The sequence below is a fragment of the Sapajus apella genome, unplaced genomic scaffold (assembly GCF_009761245.1).
Source record: "Sapajus apella isolate SASKATOON/1434 unplaced genomic scaffold, GSC_monkey_1.0 scaffold1, whole genome shotgun sequence".
NCBI classification, from domain to species: Eukaryota; Metazoa; Chordata; class Mammalia; order Primates; family Cebidae; genus Sapajus; species Sapajus apella.
In genome coordinates, this window is record NW_022436941.1 from 12630377 (window position 1) to 12644344 (window position 13968).

At 38.0% G+C, this 13968-nt stretch overlaps 1 long non-coding RNA gene across 1 annotated transcript; it reads right to left on the bottom strand.

Annotated features, from left to right (window-relative positions):
- Nucleotides 1-560: 560 nt before the first annotated feature.
- LOC116539623 lies at nucleotides 561-10098 on the bottom strand. The gene is made up of 2 exons (XR_004264132.1): nucleotides 10047-10098; nucleotides 561-616 (listed from the first exon to the last, which is right to left on the bottom strand). It is a non-coding gene; the product is annotated as an uncharacterized LOC116539623 (long non-coding RNA).
- Nucleotides 10099-13968: the final 3870 nt, after the last annotated feature.

Here is a 13968-nt window from a genome sequence, read left to right on the forward strand (position 1 = left end):
ACCTTTCCATGTTTAGTGTTTCCTTCAGGGGCTCTTGTAAGGCAGGCCTGGTGGTGATAGAATCTCTCAGCAATTTCTTGTCTGTAAACAATTTTATTTTTCCTTCACTGATGAAGCTTAGTTTGGCTGGATATGATATTCTGGGTTGAAAGTTCTTTTCTTTAAAGATGTTGAATGTTGGCCCCAACTTTCTTCTGGCTTGTAGGGTTTCTATCAAGAGATCCATTGTGAGTCTGATGGGCTTCCCTTTGTGGGTAACCCAACCTTTCTCTCTGGCTGCCCTTAGCATTTTTTCCTTCATTTCAACCCTGGTGAATCTAACAATTACGTGCCTTGGGGTTGTTCTTGTTGAGGAATATCTTTGTGGTGTTCTCTGTATTTCCTGGACTTGAATATTGTCCTACCTTGCTAGGTTGGGAAAGTTCTCCTGGATAATATCCTGAATAGTGTTTTCCAGCTTGGTTCCATTCTCCCCGTCACATTGAGGTACACCGATCAAATGTGGATTTGGTCTTTTCACATAATCCCATATTTCTTGGAGGCTTTGTTCATTTGTTTTGACTCTTTTTTCTCTAGTCTCACCTTCTCATTTTATTTCATTGAGTTGATCTTCAATCTCTGATACCCTTACTTCCACTTGATCAATAAGTTCTACTTCAGCAGACTTAAATATCCCTTCCCAGCAGCTCTGAAGGGAGCAGCAGAGCTCCCAGCACAGCACTTGAACTCTTACAAGGGACAGACTGCCTCCTCAAGTGGCTTCCTGACCCCCGTATATCCTAAGAGACGTGTCATACAGGAGAGTTCTGGCTGACATCTGGCAGGTAACTTTCTGTACAAAGCTACCAGGGGAAGGAACAGGCAGCAATCCTAGCTGTTATGTAGCACCCATAGCTGATTCCCAGGCAAGCAGGGCCCGGAGTTGACCTCCAGCAGTCCTGCAGCAGAGGGGCCTGGCTGTTAGAAGGAAAACTAAAAAACAGAAAGAAATAGCTTCAACATCAACAGAAAGGGATGTCCGCTCAGAGACCCCATCTGAAAGTCACCAACTTCAAGGTAGATAAATTGACCAAGATGGGAAGAAACCAGCACAAAAAGGCTGAAATCACCAAAAACCAGAATGCCTCTTGTCGTCCAAGGGATCACAACTCTTCACCAGCAAGAGAACAAAACTGGATGGAGAGTAAGTTTGACGAATTGACAGAAGCAGGCTTCAGAAGGTGGGTAATAACAAATTTCTCCTAGCTAAAGGAGTTCTAACCCAATCCAAAGAAACTAGGAACCGTGAAAAAAGGTTAGACAAAATGCTAACTAGAATAACCAGCTTAGAGAAGAACCTAAATGACTTAATGGAGCTGAAAAACACAGCACAAGAACTTCACGAACATACACAAGTTTCAATAGCTGAATTGATCAAGTAGAAGAAAGGATATCAGAGATTGAAGTTCTTGTAGAAAATTAAGAAAACCAGGAAATACAGGATTCAAGCATGGTGAAAGAGAACTGACAGTTGAGTCAGGAGAATAGAAAGTAGAGGAATGTGACACTGAAAAGCATGTGACAGTCTAGACTTCCTGGAAAAGAAGTAGCACATGCACTGCCAAAGATAATGATGAATCTTCCAAGAGTAATTAATATCTGGCTCATGAGAAAGGAGAGTAAAAGGGCCAGGCATGGTGGCTCACACCTGTAATCCCAGACTTTGGGAGGCTGAGGCAGGAGGATTGCTTAAGCCCCAGAAGTTTGAAAACAGCCTGAGCAACATGGTAAGACCCCCATCTCTACTGAAACTAAAAATAAAAAATTGGCCAAGCTTGGTGGCACACACCTGTAATCCCAGCTACTCTCAGGAGGCTGAAGTGGGAGGAGAGCTTGAGCCCTGGAGATCAAGGCTGCCATGAGCTGTGATCGTGCTACTGTACTCCAGCTTGGGTGACAGAGTGAGACCCTGTCTGAAAAACACACAATAAAAAGGAGAGTGGAAGAATGTGATTTAGACGAGAGAGTGAAGGAATAATGGGGCATATTAGAATGCCAATCAGGAAAGCATCATGATTCATCACAGAAGGCTTCAAGTACTGGGTGAATATTAGCCTTTTCAGTAAGAAATGGGGATTGTGAATGCCTGTATGTGGCTCTATGCAGATTTGGTGTGGCCTATTGCTTGTCTTTCCCCAGCACAACAGTTGGCTTGGAAAGCCTAAAAAAACTTGTTGAGCCTATTTGTTGGGAAAGGAAGGAATTCTGGATAATATTTGGGCAATATATTCTAGGGGGAAAAATCGCATACAGACTTGAAGCATTGCTATTCACCTTTTCCAATTAACTTCTGTGACTTTAGATGAGCAGTAAGTGTTCAAAAGGTTACCAAGATGGAATCCAACAATGGGAAATCTCTGAATCATGGTTGTCTTTAATAGGAAGATGGATTTTAGGCTACTGGTGGCACACATCTTATTAGAATGGGGAAGAATATATTTGCCTAGTCTAGAGTTCTGTGAACTGGACATGGGAGATACGAAGAGAAACATCCAGACTAACTCTCTGTGGAAGACCTGGTTGACATGAAAAGATTATGGGAGCTTCTCAGGTTTTGACAAGTGAAAATTGGCAGGAAAGCCACAAATAACACTGAAGTCTTAAACATCCATCCCTTGTGTGATATGGACGTAGCAAACAAGATGAACAAAATAAGCCTAAGACCATAATCAGCAAGCGTGAATTCAGATGCAGCACTTGGTCTACTGTTCCAGAGCCCTCAACTGGAAAAGTACAGTGGCAGAGCAGTGGCAGGGGAGAGGTGATGTGTGTCAGGATGCTGCATACCTAGAAGAGAATCCCTTTACCTGCTGGTGCAAGCACACTGCAGGACAGGAGAAAGGATGAAAAAAAATAAAAACAGTCCATTGTTTTTGAAGTAGATTTGAGGCTCTTTGATGAGATAGATAAAATGAGCAATGCATTTCTGATGCAGATACTAAAATTGTCACAGAAAAAAATATATACGGTGGTGATAGAGAGTTTCAGCTAGCTGCTCATCTGCATGGATGTCTCAGTTGGCAGAAGTTAACCAAATTCTTATCTGGCTTTATTCACAATTATATTCACCAAAAAAGTTATATAAGCCAGTGGTACTATCTGTCATCCAATGTAAATAATTTCATGATTATAGTCCATTTGAATAGTATTTTCCTTTCCACCTGGAGAACCATAGGACTCACAAGAAGTTGCAACTCTCCCAGAATCCAAATAAAACATATGTCTGATAGTGGACTAAAACGATAAAATAATCTAAAACGTTATTTTCCTAATTTAGCAAATTCTTTTCTATTTGTCATTCAGATAGCTCTGGAGTCTTCACTCCCCATTTTGCCTTGTAATGGAGGAGGTTTATGATTTTCTATTCTTATTACATGAAATGCAGAGAAGAGAGTAAGGGGCACTGAAGGAAGGAAAAATGGTGTACAAGACACGGTTCTTCAAAATAGTATTTCAATAAGATGAGAATGTGAAGAGGCCAGTTTGGCTGTAGTGCTTAAGAAGGGAAGTAGTGGGAAGTAATTTTGATTAGTTGACAGTCAGATTGTGGAAGCCTTGAGAGCCAAGTTAAATTGTTTGAATTTTATATTTGGGGTATAGGAAGTCTCAAAATATTTGAGCAGGAAGTGTCAAAATGAGAATGATTTTTAGAAGTACTGATTTGGGTGCCATAGCTAGGAAAAATTTGTGGGTCAAAGCGATTAGGATATACTGGAAACAAGGGAAACCAGACAGGAGAATATTACACTAGAACAAGCCCAGTTGAGAAAAGCCTGAACTAAATTGATGATAGTGACAATGGGAAAGAGAGATTATGCAAAGAAAGAATTGTTAGGGCTTGGTAAAGGACAAAGAGAGAAGTGAGATTATGCTGAAATTTTGAGCCGAGGTGACCATGATAATGAAAGGGAAGATTAAAAAAATTATTGATATATGACACCTTGGTGACGGCAGAAAACCCAAGTGTAGAAGTTCAAGAAGCAGTTTGAGGTATGGAAGGGCAGGTAAGGTCAGAATTTGGAGATATATAGATTTTGTATTTATTTTCATAGGGAGTTAACAGCTGAAGCTATAATAATATGGGCTTTACCTAAAACATTCATGACATTAGAACTATTTTTGCCACATTATTTTTTCCAGTGAATATGGTTTAAGGTAGTTTTTTATGTTTGTTGTAAGCCAGAGTTCAGTTTTAGACAAGAGTCTGGCCTGTTTAAACTGAAAGATACTTGGCTATGAAGAGGTTTGTGAAATTATTGTGACAGAGGGAACTGAAAACACGGGGTCTAGGTGAGCTTCCAGGAATGACTCTCAAACATTATTAGAGAACTGAGCGTCCAAGTGAGCTGCTGCTACCTTCTCCACCAGGGCCAGGAGTCCCTGGATCAGGAAGCCTGGGTTACTGCGGCTGACCATGAGACAACGCTGTCTCCAGCACAGACCTTTCTAGGAATAGGTACACTGAACACTACCTTTTTTTTCATGCAAGTCCTTCTGAATTTAAATTCCAAACCTGAATTTAAAAGGATCAAGAAATGTTTTTTTCCAGCTTCTGTATGCTAGAAGAGAGTTGGCATAAATGTTGAGTAAACCAATCCATAATATTTAACACTGTCTCAGCCTCATTTCACAGTAAATATCTAGAATCAAGTTGAAATTTCTTTTCTTTTTTTTTTAACAGCTTGACTGCAACATCATCAAGTTGAACTTTGAGAGTTTGCATGATTCTCTTAACCAGACCAATGAGACTGCACTGTTGTTCTTTCTGTGGGCACAATATCATGTTGTTCACTGTGTTTTCAGCATATTCTTTATAGGACTACTAGTTCAGGGATGACAGTAAAGGCCAAGATTCAGAGGTTTCATCCAGTTTCAAAAGGACAGCATGCCATCATTGATTTATAATGCCTGCCTAGGGTGAGGAAAGGGAGGGGAGGGGACAGTGGCTTCTTCTATTTGCCATCTCCATACTAGCTCACTGCTTCATTAGTGATAAACTTATTGCTTGTCCGTCACTGTGGAATACTTTCCTTACATGTTAGAAGAAACAGACACTCTAACATTTTAGTGAATAGTTTTTTTTACCAGTAGTTTTTTTCCGATGGAAAACTAGTAGAACGCATACTAAGTCCTAAGTACCCTGAGTGTATTGTGTGATCTTAACTATGTTATTTTTTAACTCTAGATTTATCCAATGGTATCTTCCCCACCCCCTTCCTCAGTTCCTCTATGACTCATCTACTGATTTTATCCCATTTTTTCCTAAATTGCTTCCTTGGAAGGATCAGTTCCCTCATTAGAATAATTTTTGGAAATGCCATCAGGGCCAGGCAGTGTGGGGGCAAAGCTAGAAATGTCCTGCACAACTTTCAGCTTCCAAGAATGGGAGCATCAGTGGCCTGAGGGGGTAAACTTTTCTGCTGCTACCAGGAGACCTGGTAGATTTAATCTTAACTTTTCTAAATGTCTCTCTCTGCCCCTGTTTACTCATTTGCCAAAGTTACCTTCTTTCTGACATTTCGTTGATGACCTTCTCCCAGCCCCACGCTAGACAAAATTAGCCACTCCTTTCTCCGTACTGTCTTAGTAGACACCTTCTGCTGTAGCAAATAGCATATTACATTTTGGTTATTCATGTGCATCTCATTTTCAAATTGAACTATTCAAAGGTAGAAACTGTCATCTTAAAACCATAATGTATTGAGTATTTTACATCTATTATCTCTCATTCCGTTTTTACAACAAACCTAAGAGGAAACAAGCTGAGGGGTTAAATATCATGCTCCACTGAAATGTAATTACTCAGCAGAAATAGGGCTTGAAACTAGGTCAGGATTTATATCTATACCTAGCACAGTGCTTGGCATCAGGTGTGTAGAGGGTCAATAAATGCCCAACAAGTAAGTAATTAAACGTACAAACTGTATGTTACAAGAAAGTCTTTTGGCCATCAGATGAAAACAAGTCCTTTCAGTTACTTTTACAGCTGTGAGTATGCTGCAGACTTTAATTCAAACCAGACCTTAATACCTAGGAGAAGGATATATCACAAAGCCAAATTACCAGCAACAATGCTGTAACCACCTCACTTAAGGTCACCTAGCGAGCTTGGCCTTCCCAATAATGTTTTTGACATCAGAAAAATCATTTAAAGATTCAATTTAAAATGTTGTACTGCAGTGTCAGAAACATACAAACATGAAACAAGAAAATGAGCTTCATCATGCCCTGTGTTCAGATGGGAGATTTTCTTTTGCTAAAATATTAAGACCTACTTAATGAACTTTGACAGAGCAATGCACTTTTCCAAATTTGCATAGTTTTTACATGGTTATCTGTTTTTGATACCACTATCTCCTGTATTGCTGGAGGAGTTTCTTGCCATGATTTAAATGAATAAAAGTCTTTTCCAACTAAGAGATCTAATGTTTTTTGTCTGCTGGCATTATTCATAAATGGCAGCCAGGTGCCCGGGCTATTTTTTGGCTTTCCTTTTCTGCTCCAAAGTGAGTTTTTCCATCAGTAGGTCTTCCACATTAACCATCCGTTGGAGTGGAGGTTGGGAGTGGCCATGTGTGTCCAGGGTGCTGTGCTGGGAATGCTGGAGAGTATTCCCCTGTGTTCATGAGCTCACCCTGTTTCCATGTGTCACTGCACACATGTTGGATCCTGGTGGAAAAATAGTTTGGTTCAAGTGGAAATAGCAGGAAGTAGGACAACTGCATTCAAAGCTTTTCATTTCCTTTTCCTCAGCATCCAGCATATGGCTCACAATAGGGTTACTGAGGGTATAGTTCTGCACAGTTTCTCCCTTCCTTTACTTTTCTCTTTTGCTCCTTTGCTATCACCACTCCTAACCTTAAAGCCAAATAGTATTCCCAATGTCTGTCTCTTGGGAATATTAGTTTTATGTTGATAAAAAATTTTCTTAAAAATCTAAACTCAGGAATTCTCATATACCCTCAGATTTTTTAATGTGATCATCCACTGTAAGACTTTTTTTTTTTTTTTAATCTTTTTTTGGGAGTGGGAAAAGGTTTGGGAAGAGGCAGTGTGATTTATGACAGTATTGTGGTAGTAGGAGTGGAGAGATTTGGTTTCTGATCCTAATTCTGCCTCTATCTAAATGACTATTTCAGATAAGTCAGAAGGCTAAATCGATGATCTTCAAAACCCTTTCCAGATTAAAAAAAAAAAAAAGATTCTGGATTTTATCCATCTAGCTTTTGATTTTTTCTTTTTTTTTGAAGGGGGGGTTTCTCAGAATTTTAGTGAAATAGAATTTAGAGGAGGTACAAAGTGTGAACAGAACTATTCTTATATGAGAAGGATTTCCGCCATTAACACATTTTCTATTGATTTGTGGTTCTACACTTTCTCTGTGAATTAAATTCTTCAAAATTATCCACAGTTCACAATATATTTAGAGCCATTGGAATATAATTAGATCTTTCTGAATAACTCTCAGATTGACTGCTAAATTGTTTCTGGAGCTATCCTAGTTTATTGAAAACAGGGCCGTAGTATTTTCCTGAGAAAAACAGAATAATTTATTTTAAGAAACTTACTGGAATGGATCAGCCTCAGAATTTGTGCTGAGGATTCTAGCTTCTCCTCCCCTCTTTCCAACCTTTATTTTTGTACTGTGTTTACTACTTACGTTTAACAAATTGATTCATCTCTCTGGTCCACAGGCTACCCAGCTCAAGAACGGTGGTATATTTTGAAATTATCTGGAATGTAATGTAAGGGCTACTGAGTTAAACTCTGTAACATGTTTTAGATAGCCTGATAAAAACGGATAAAGACAATGTCTTATTTTAGTCTCATTTTCCTCTTTGTGCTGTTAAAGACATTCAGCATGAGAAATGCTATTTCTGTTTTCTAAATAGAATTTTTGAAAATGTTGACTATGGTAGCAAATTTTTTAAAAGAAAAGTCCATCAGGCATTTATTAAGCATAAGCATTAACATTATTTATTAAACTTCAAATTATTAGCATTGCATTTTTTTCCTGGCACTATCAAATTTCCTTTTATATCTTGGTGATTAAATGTATCCTATATCTACCAACAAGTAGGCGACTCCACTTTGTGCCAGACAGAAACTCTAATTCTCCCTAGAGACTTTAGATTGTTTCATTTCGTGTACAGTGGATCAGAAGGTCCCCTTTCTTCATTTTATAAACTCCGCTTTTATCCAAGCATCTTTGTTGCCTGGCCTAAGTCATAGTTGTCCCTTAAAGTTGAATAGTATTCATTATTGATAAATATAATCTGCATGGTGCTATTATTAATAATAAAGATGCTGTTCTTTACATTACATGTCTTTGCAGATTAAATACTTATATCCTGCTATGAATATTTAAAACATCAAAGACTTATTTTGCTTTGAAATAGTCAACATGTTAACTTATCACACTATTGGCATCTAGATCCTTTATTGTTTTATTTTTTCATGGTTTTCACATTTTTTTTTTTTTGAAAGGAAGAAAAAGAATTAAAAAAAAAAAAAAAAAAAAAGAAAAAGAATACAGGAAAGGAAGAAAGAGGAAGAGGGAGAGAGAACAGGGGTGTTGCTTTATTGCCCGGGCTAGAATGCAGTCTAAAACTGGGTATGCCTGTAATTGTGTTTAATAATAGAGACATAAAAAAATGAGGGAATAAAATAATTAACAAGCAGCCAACCAATATTTCATTTAAACCTGTAAATACGTGTGATGTAGTACTGATAAGAGTGTATATTTTGTGTATTTAAAGTGGAGAGTTCTATGAATGTTAATTAAGTCTACTTGTTCCAGATCTGAGTTCAAGTCCTGGATATCGATGTTAACATTCTGTCTCATTGATCTATCTAATATTGATGTTGAAGTCTCCCGCTATTATTGTGTGGGGGTCCAAGTCTCTTTGTAAGTCTTATATATCTGGGTATTTCTGTATTGGGTGCATATATGTTTAGGATCTTTAGCTCTTCTTGTTACATTGATCCTTTTATCTTTATGTAATATCCTTCTTTGCTTCGTTTGATCTTTATTGCTTTGAAATCTATTTTATCAGCAAAAATTGCAACTCCTGCTTTCTATTTATTTATTTTAGCTCTCCATTTGGTTGGTAAATTTTTCACCATCCCTTTGTTTTGAGTCTTTATGTATCCTTGCATGTGAGATGGATCTGGATGTAGCATACCAATGGGTCTTGGCTTTTTTTGCCTGTCTGTGTCTTTGGATTGGGGGATGTAGTCGATTTAAATTTAAAATTAATAACAATATATGTGTGTTTGATACTGTCATTTAATGTTAGCTGGCTGTTTTGCCCGTTAGTTGATGCAATTTCTTAAATATGTTGATGTTCTTTATTTTTTGGTATTTTTTAGAAAGGCTGATACTAGTTGTTCCTTTCTATTTGTAGTGGTTCTTTCAAAAGCTCTTGTAAAGCAGGCCTGGTGGTGATGAAATCTCTGAGTGCTTGCTTGTTCACAAAAGATTTTATTTTTCCTTCGCTTATGAAGCTTAGTTTGGCTGGATGTAAAATTCTGGGTTGAAAGTTTTTTTCTTTAAGGATGTTGAATATTGGCCCCCACTCTCTTCTGGCTTGTAGGGTTTCTACTGAGAGATCTGCTGTGAGTCTGATGGGCTTCCCTTTATGGGTAACCTGACCTTTCTCTCTGGCTGCCCTCAGTATTTTCTCTTTCATTTCAACCCTGGTGAATCTGGCAATTATGTGCCTTGAGGTTGGCCTTCTTGAGGAATATTTTTGTGGTGTTCTCTGTATTTCCTGGAGTTGAATATTGTCCTGCCTTGCTAGGTTGGGAAAGTTTTCCTGAATAATATCCTGAAGCGTATTTTCCAGCTTGGATTGATTCTCTTCGTCACATTCAGGTACACCTATCAAACGTAGATTAGGTCTTTTCACATAGTCCCATATTTCTTGGAGACTTTGCTCGTTCTTTTTTATCCTTTTTTCTCTAATCTTGTCTTTTTGTTTTATTTCATGAAGTTGGTCTTCGACCTCTGATATCTTTTCTTCTACTTGATCAATTCGGCTGTTAAAACTTGTGCATAGTTCGCAAAATTCTCGTGTTGTGTTTTTCAGCTCCATTAATTCACTTATATTCCTCTCTAAATTGTGTATTCTTGTTAACATTTCGTCAAACCTTTTTTCAAAGTTCTTAGTTTCTTTGCATTGGGTTAGAACAAGTTCTTTTAATTCCCAGAAGTTTCTTATCATCCACTTTTTAAAGCCAGCTTCTGCTAATGGAACACAGTCTTTCTCCATCAGGCCTTGTTCTGTTTCTGATGAGGAACTGTGATCCCCTGTAGAGGGAGAGGCATTCTGATTTTGGGTATTCTCAGCCTTTTTAGGCTGTTTTCTTCCCTTCGTTATAAATTTATCCATCTGTGGTCTTTATAATTACCGTCTTTATAGTTGGGTTTCTGAATGGACGTCCAACTTGTTGATTCCCGGCGCTAGAATCTGAGCAACCCACTGCTCCGGCCAAAACAGCGGCTTTAAGATTGATGGTGCTTTTCTGACTCTGCACCAAGAACCGCCACACCAAGGCAGCGGCAAAACCGCCTCACCGGCCTCAAGAGTCACGCTGGCGACAGGTGGGGCTCCTCCGCTGGGAATCTCCTGGTGTGTGAGCAACAAAAATTGAACTGAAAGTGTGGCGTCCTCTCGTTCTCTGCTCTTTCAGTGGGAGCTGCAATCCCGAGCTGCTAGTGATCAGCCATCTTGGATCTCTCTCCTTTTTTTTTTTTTTTTTTTTTTTTTTTTTTTCACATTTTACACCACTTCTATGTAACAAACCTGCACATCCTGCACATGTACCCCAGAACTTAAAAATAAAAATAAAAATAAATTCTGCTAGGTCAGTGAGATGGGCATTTTACCTGCCAATGTGTGGTAGCACAGGGTGAATCCTGGTTTAGGGGAACCTGAACCTTACATAATTGGGGGTAGGACAGGACTCTTTAAGAAAAAGGACACAAAGTAAGTATGATAGTAATACATAACATAGAAAACGAAATCACACACAGAAATTTAAAAGAGCTGACAAACACTGCAAATTAAATTAACTTTCTGAAATTAAACTGTTCTTTTCCCAGTATTTTTTGATGTAAGCTCTTTGATTACTTCTTTACATGTCAACAATTTTTAAATTTTATATCATTTTCTATAAAGAGAATAGAATAAACTAATCTTTTCTCCAGCATGGTTGATAGAAATTTGTTTTCTTATTGATAATTGTTTACAAAAGGTTTATTTTATTTCTATAACCCATGATTGATTGTGTAAAATTATGGATTTTTGTCAAATTTGGAGAACCTGTGGAAGTTTCGTTCACATATGAGTTTGCATATGTGTTCTCTGTAGTACTCCTCCAAATACAGAAATTGAAATCAATTTTATTTCATGAAAGTGCCATTGAAAGCATAAAATTATGGTGATTTACAATTGTAAATGCTGCATTGTTGAGCATATATTCACAGAAAAAAAAACTACTTTGACTACACATTCATGGAAACTGCATTCTCTACTCACAGTTTTACATGTCTGGTGATTATGAGAATTTTCCCTTTACTAGCTTCTGACTGTCTCCATTTCCAGCTTCACCCATGTTCTTCTGTTGCTAGGTGCCATAGGAACATGTTCATATCGCAATACACTTTCCAGCTCTGCACATACATGTTGTGATGGCAGGTGAGACAATACTAGGGATATTCCTGAAAGCCATTCCTTAAACCAGTTTGCCTAGCAGTAACTTATTTATGCAAGTAAATGACTGTGATTCATGAATATTTCTTGTGAAAGCCAAATTAAATGTACATTCTATTTGATTTCCTCTCAACTGGATCTTAAAAATGCCCATAAGTAGTTTCCCACCAGCAACCTGAAAGGTTGGACATAGACATGGAAAGAGGCAGTGGTCTTAACTAATTCCTGTTTTAAAAATCTCATTTTTTGCATATGTTACAGAAACACCATCTGAACACACTGCTTGGGCCCCTTCTAGGACATTGGAAGGTGCCTGTGGATTCTGAACCTAAAACTCTATTCATTTTATAGAAAACCTAACTCTGATTGCCTGGTCTTTTTGACTTTGGAAATAATGGTTTTTATATCCCTGGTCCAAGTGTGAACATTCCCTTGAGGCACCAGTGCATGATGCTGATGGCAGTATCTGATGTCATTTAGCAGAAATGAGGCCTCTCTCTTTTCCCCTCCCCATGTTTCTGTTTGTTTGTGGTATCCGCAGAGCCTAGCAGTACATTTGGTACACAGCATGTGGAAAAGTAAAAAGATAGGGTCTTTCCAGGGTTAAAATCCTACTTTTGTCCTTTGACTTTTGGAAAATTATGTTTATGAGGTTCAATTGTAAACTGAAGTTAATAGAAACCTTTAAAAATTTCTGTGGGGAATTAGAAAAACTACTTTAAATTTAATATGGAAAAAAAGGGCCCATATAGCCAAGACAATCCTAAGCAAAAAGAATAAAGCTGTAGGCATCACACTGCCCGACTTCAAACTATACTTCAAGCCTACAGTATCCAAAACAGCATGGTACTGGTACCAAAACAGATATATAGGCCAATGGAACCGAACAGAGGCCTCAGAAATAATGCCACACATCTACAACCATCTGATCTTTGACAAACCTGACAAAAACAAGCAATAGAGAAAGGATTCCCTATTTAATACAATGTGTTGGGAAAATTGGATAGCCATATGCAGAAAACTGAAACTGTACCCCTTCCTTATACCTTATACAAAAGTTAACTCCAAAAAAAAAAATTAACTCCAGATGGATTAAAGACGTAAACATAAGACCTAAAACCATAAAAACCCTAGAAGAAAACCTAGGCAATACCATTTAGGACATAGGCATGGGCAAAGACTTTATGACTAAAACACCAAAAGCAGTGGCAACAAAAGCCAACATTGAAAAATGGGATGTAATTAAACTAAAGAGCTTCTGTACTGCAAAACATACTATCATCAGAGTGAACAGGCAACCTACAGAATGGAAGAAAATTTTTGCAGTCTGTCCATCTGACAAAGGGCTAATATCTAGAATCTACAACAAACTTAAATTTACAAGAAAAAAACAACTCCATTAAAAAGTGGGTGAAGGATATTAACAGTCACTTCTCAAAAGAAGTCATTTATGAGGCCAGCAAACCTATGAAAAAAAGCTCATCATCACTGGTCATTAGAGAAATTAAAATCAAAATCACAATGAGATACCATCTCACGTCAGTTAGAATGGCAGTCATTAAAAAGTCAGGAAACAACGGATGCTGGAGAGAATATGGAGAAATAGGAAACTTTTAGACTGTTGGTGGGAGTGTAAATTAGTGCAACCATTGTGGAAGACAGTGTAGTGATTCCTCAAGGATCTAGAACCACAAATACCATTTGACCCCACAATCCCATTACTAGGTATATACCCAAAGGATAATAAATCATTCTACTATAAAGACACATGCACATGTATGTTTATTGCAGCACTGTTCACAATAGCAAAGACTTGGAACCAACCCAAACGTCCATCAATGATAGACTGGATAAATAAAATGTTACACATATACACCATGGAATATTATGCAGCCATAAAAAATGATGAATTCATGTCCTATGCAGGGACATGGATGAAGCTAGAAACCATCATTCTCAGCAAACTAACACAGGAATGGAAAACCAAACACCACATATTCTCACTCATAAATGGGAGTTGAACAATGAGAACACATGGACACAGGGAGGGGAACAGCACACACTGGGGCCTGTTGGGGTCGGGTGGCTAGGGGAGGGATAACATTAGAAGAGAAATACCTAATATAGATGATGTGCAGCAAACCACCATGGCACATGTATACCTATGTAACAAACCTGCACATTCTGCACATGTATCCCAGAACTTAAAGTA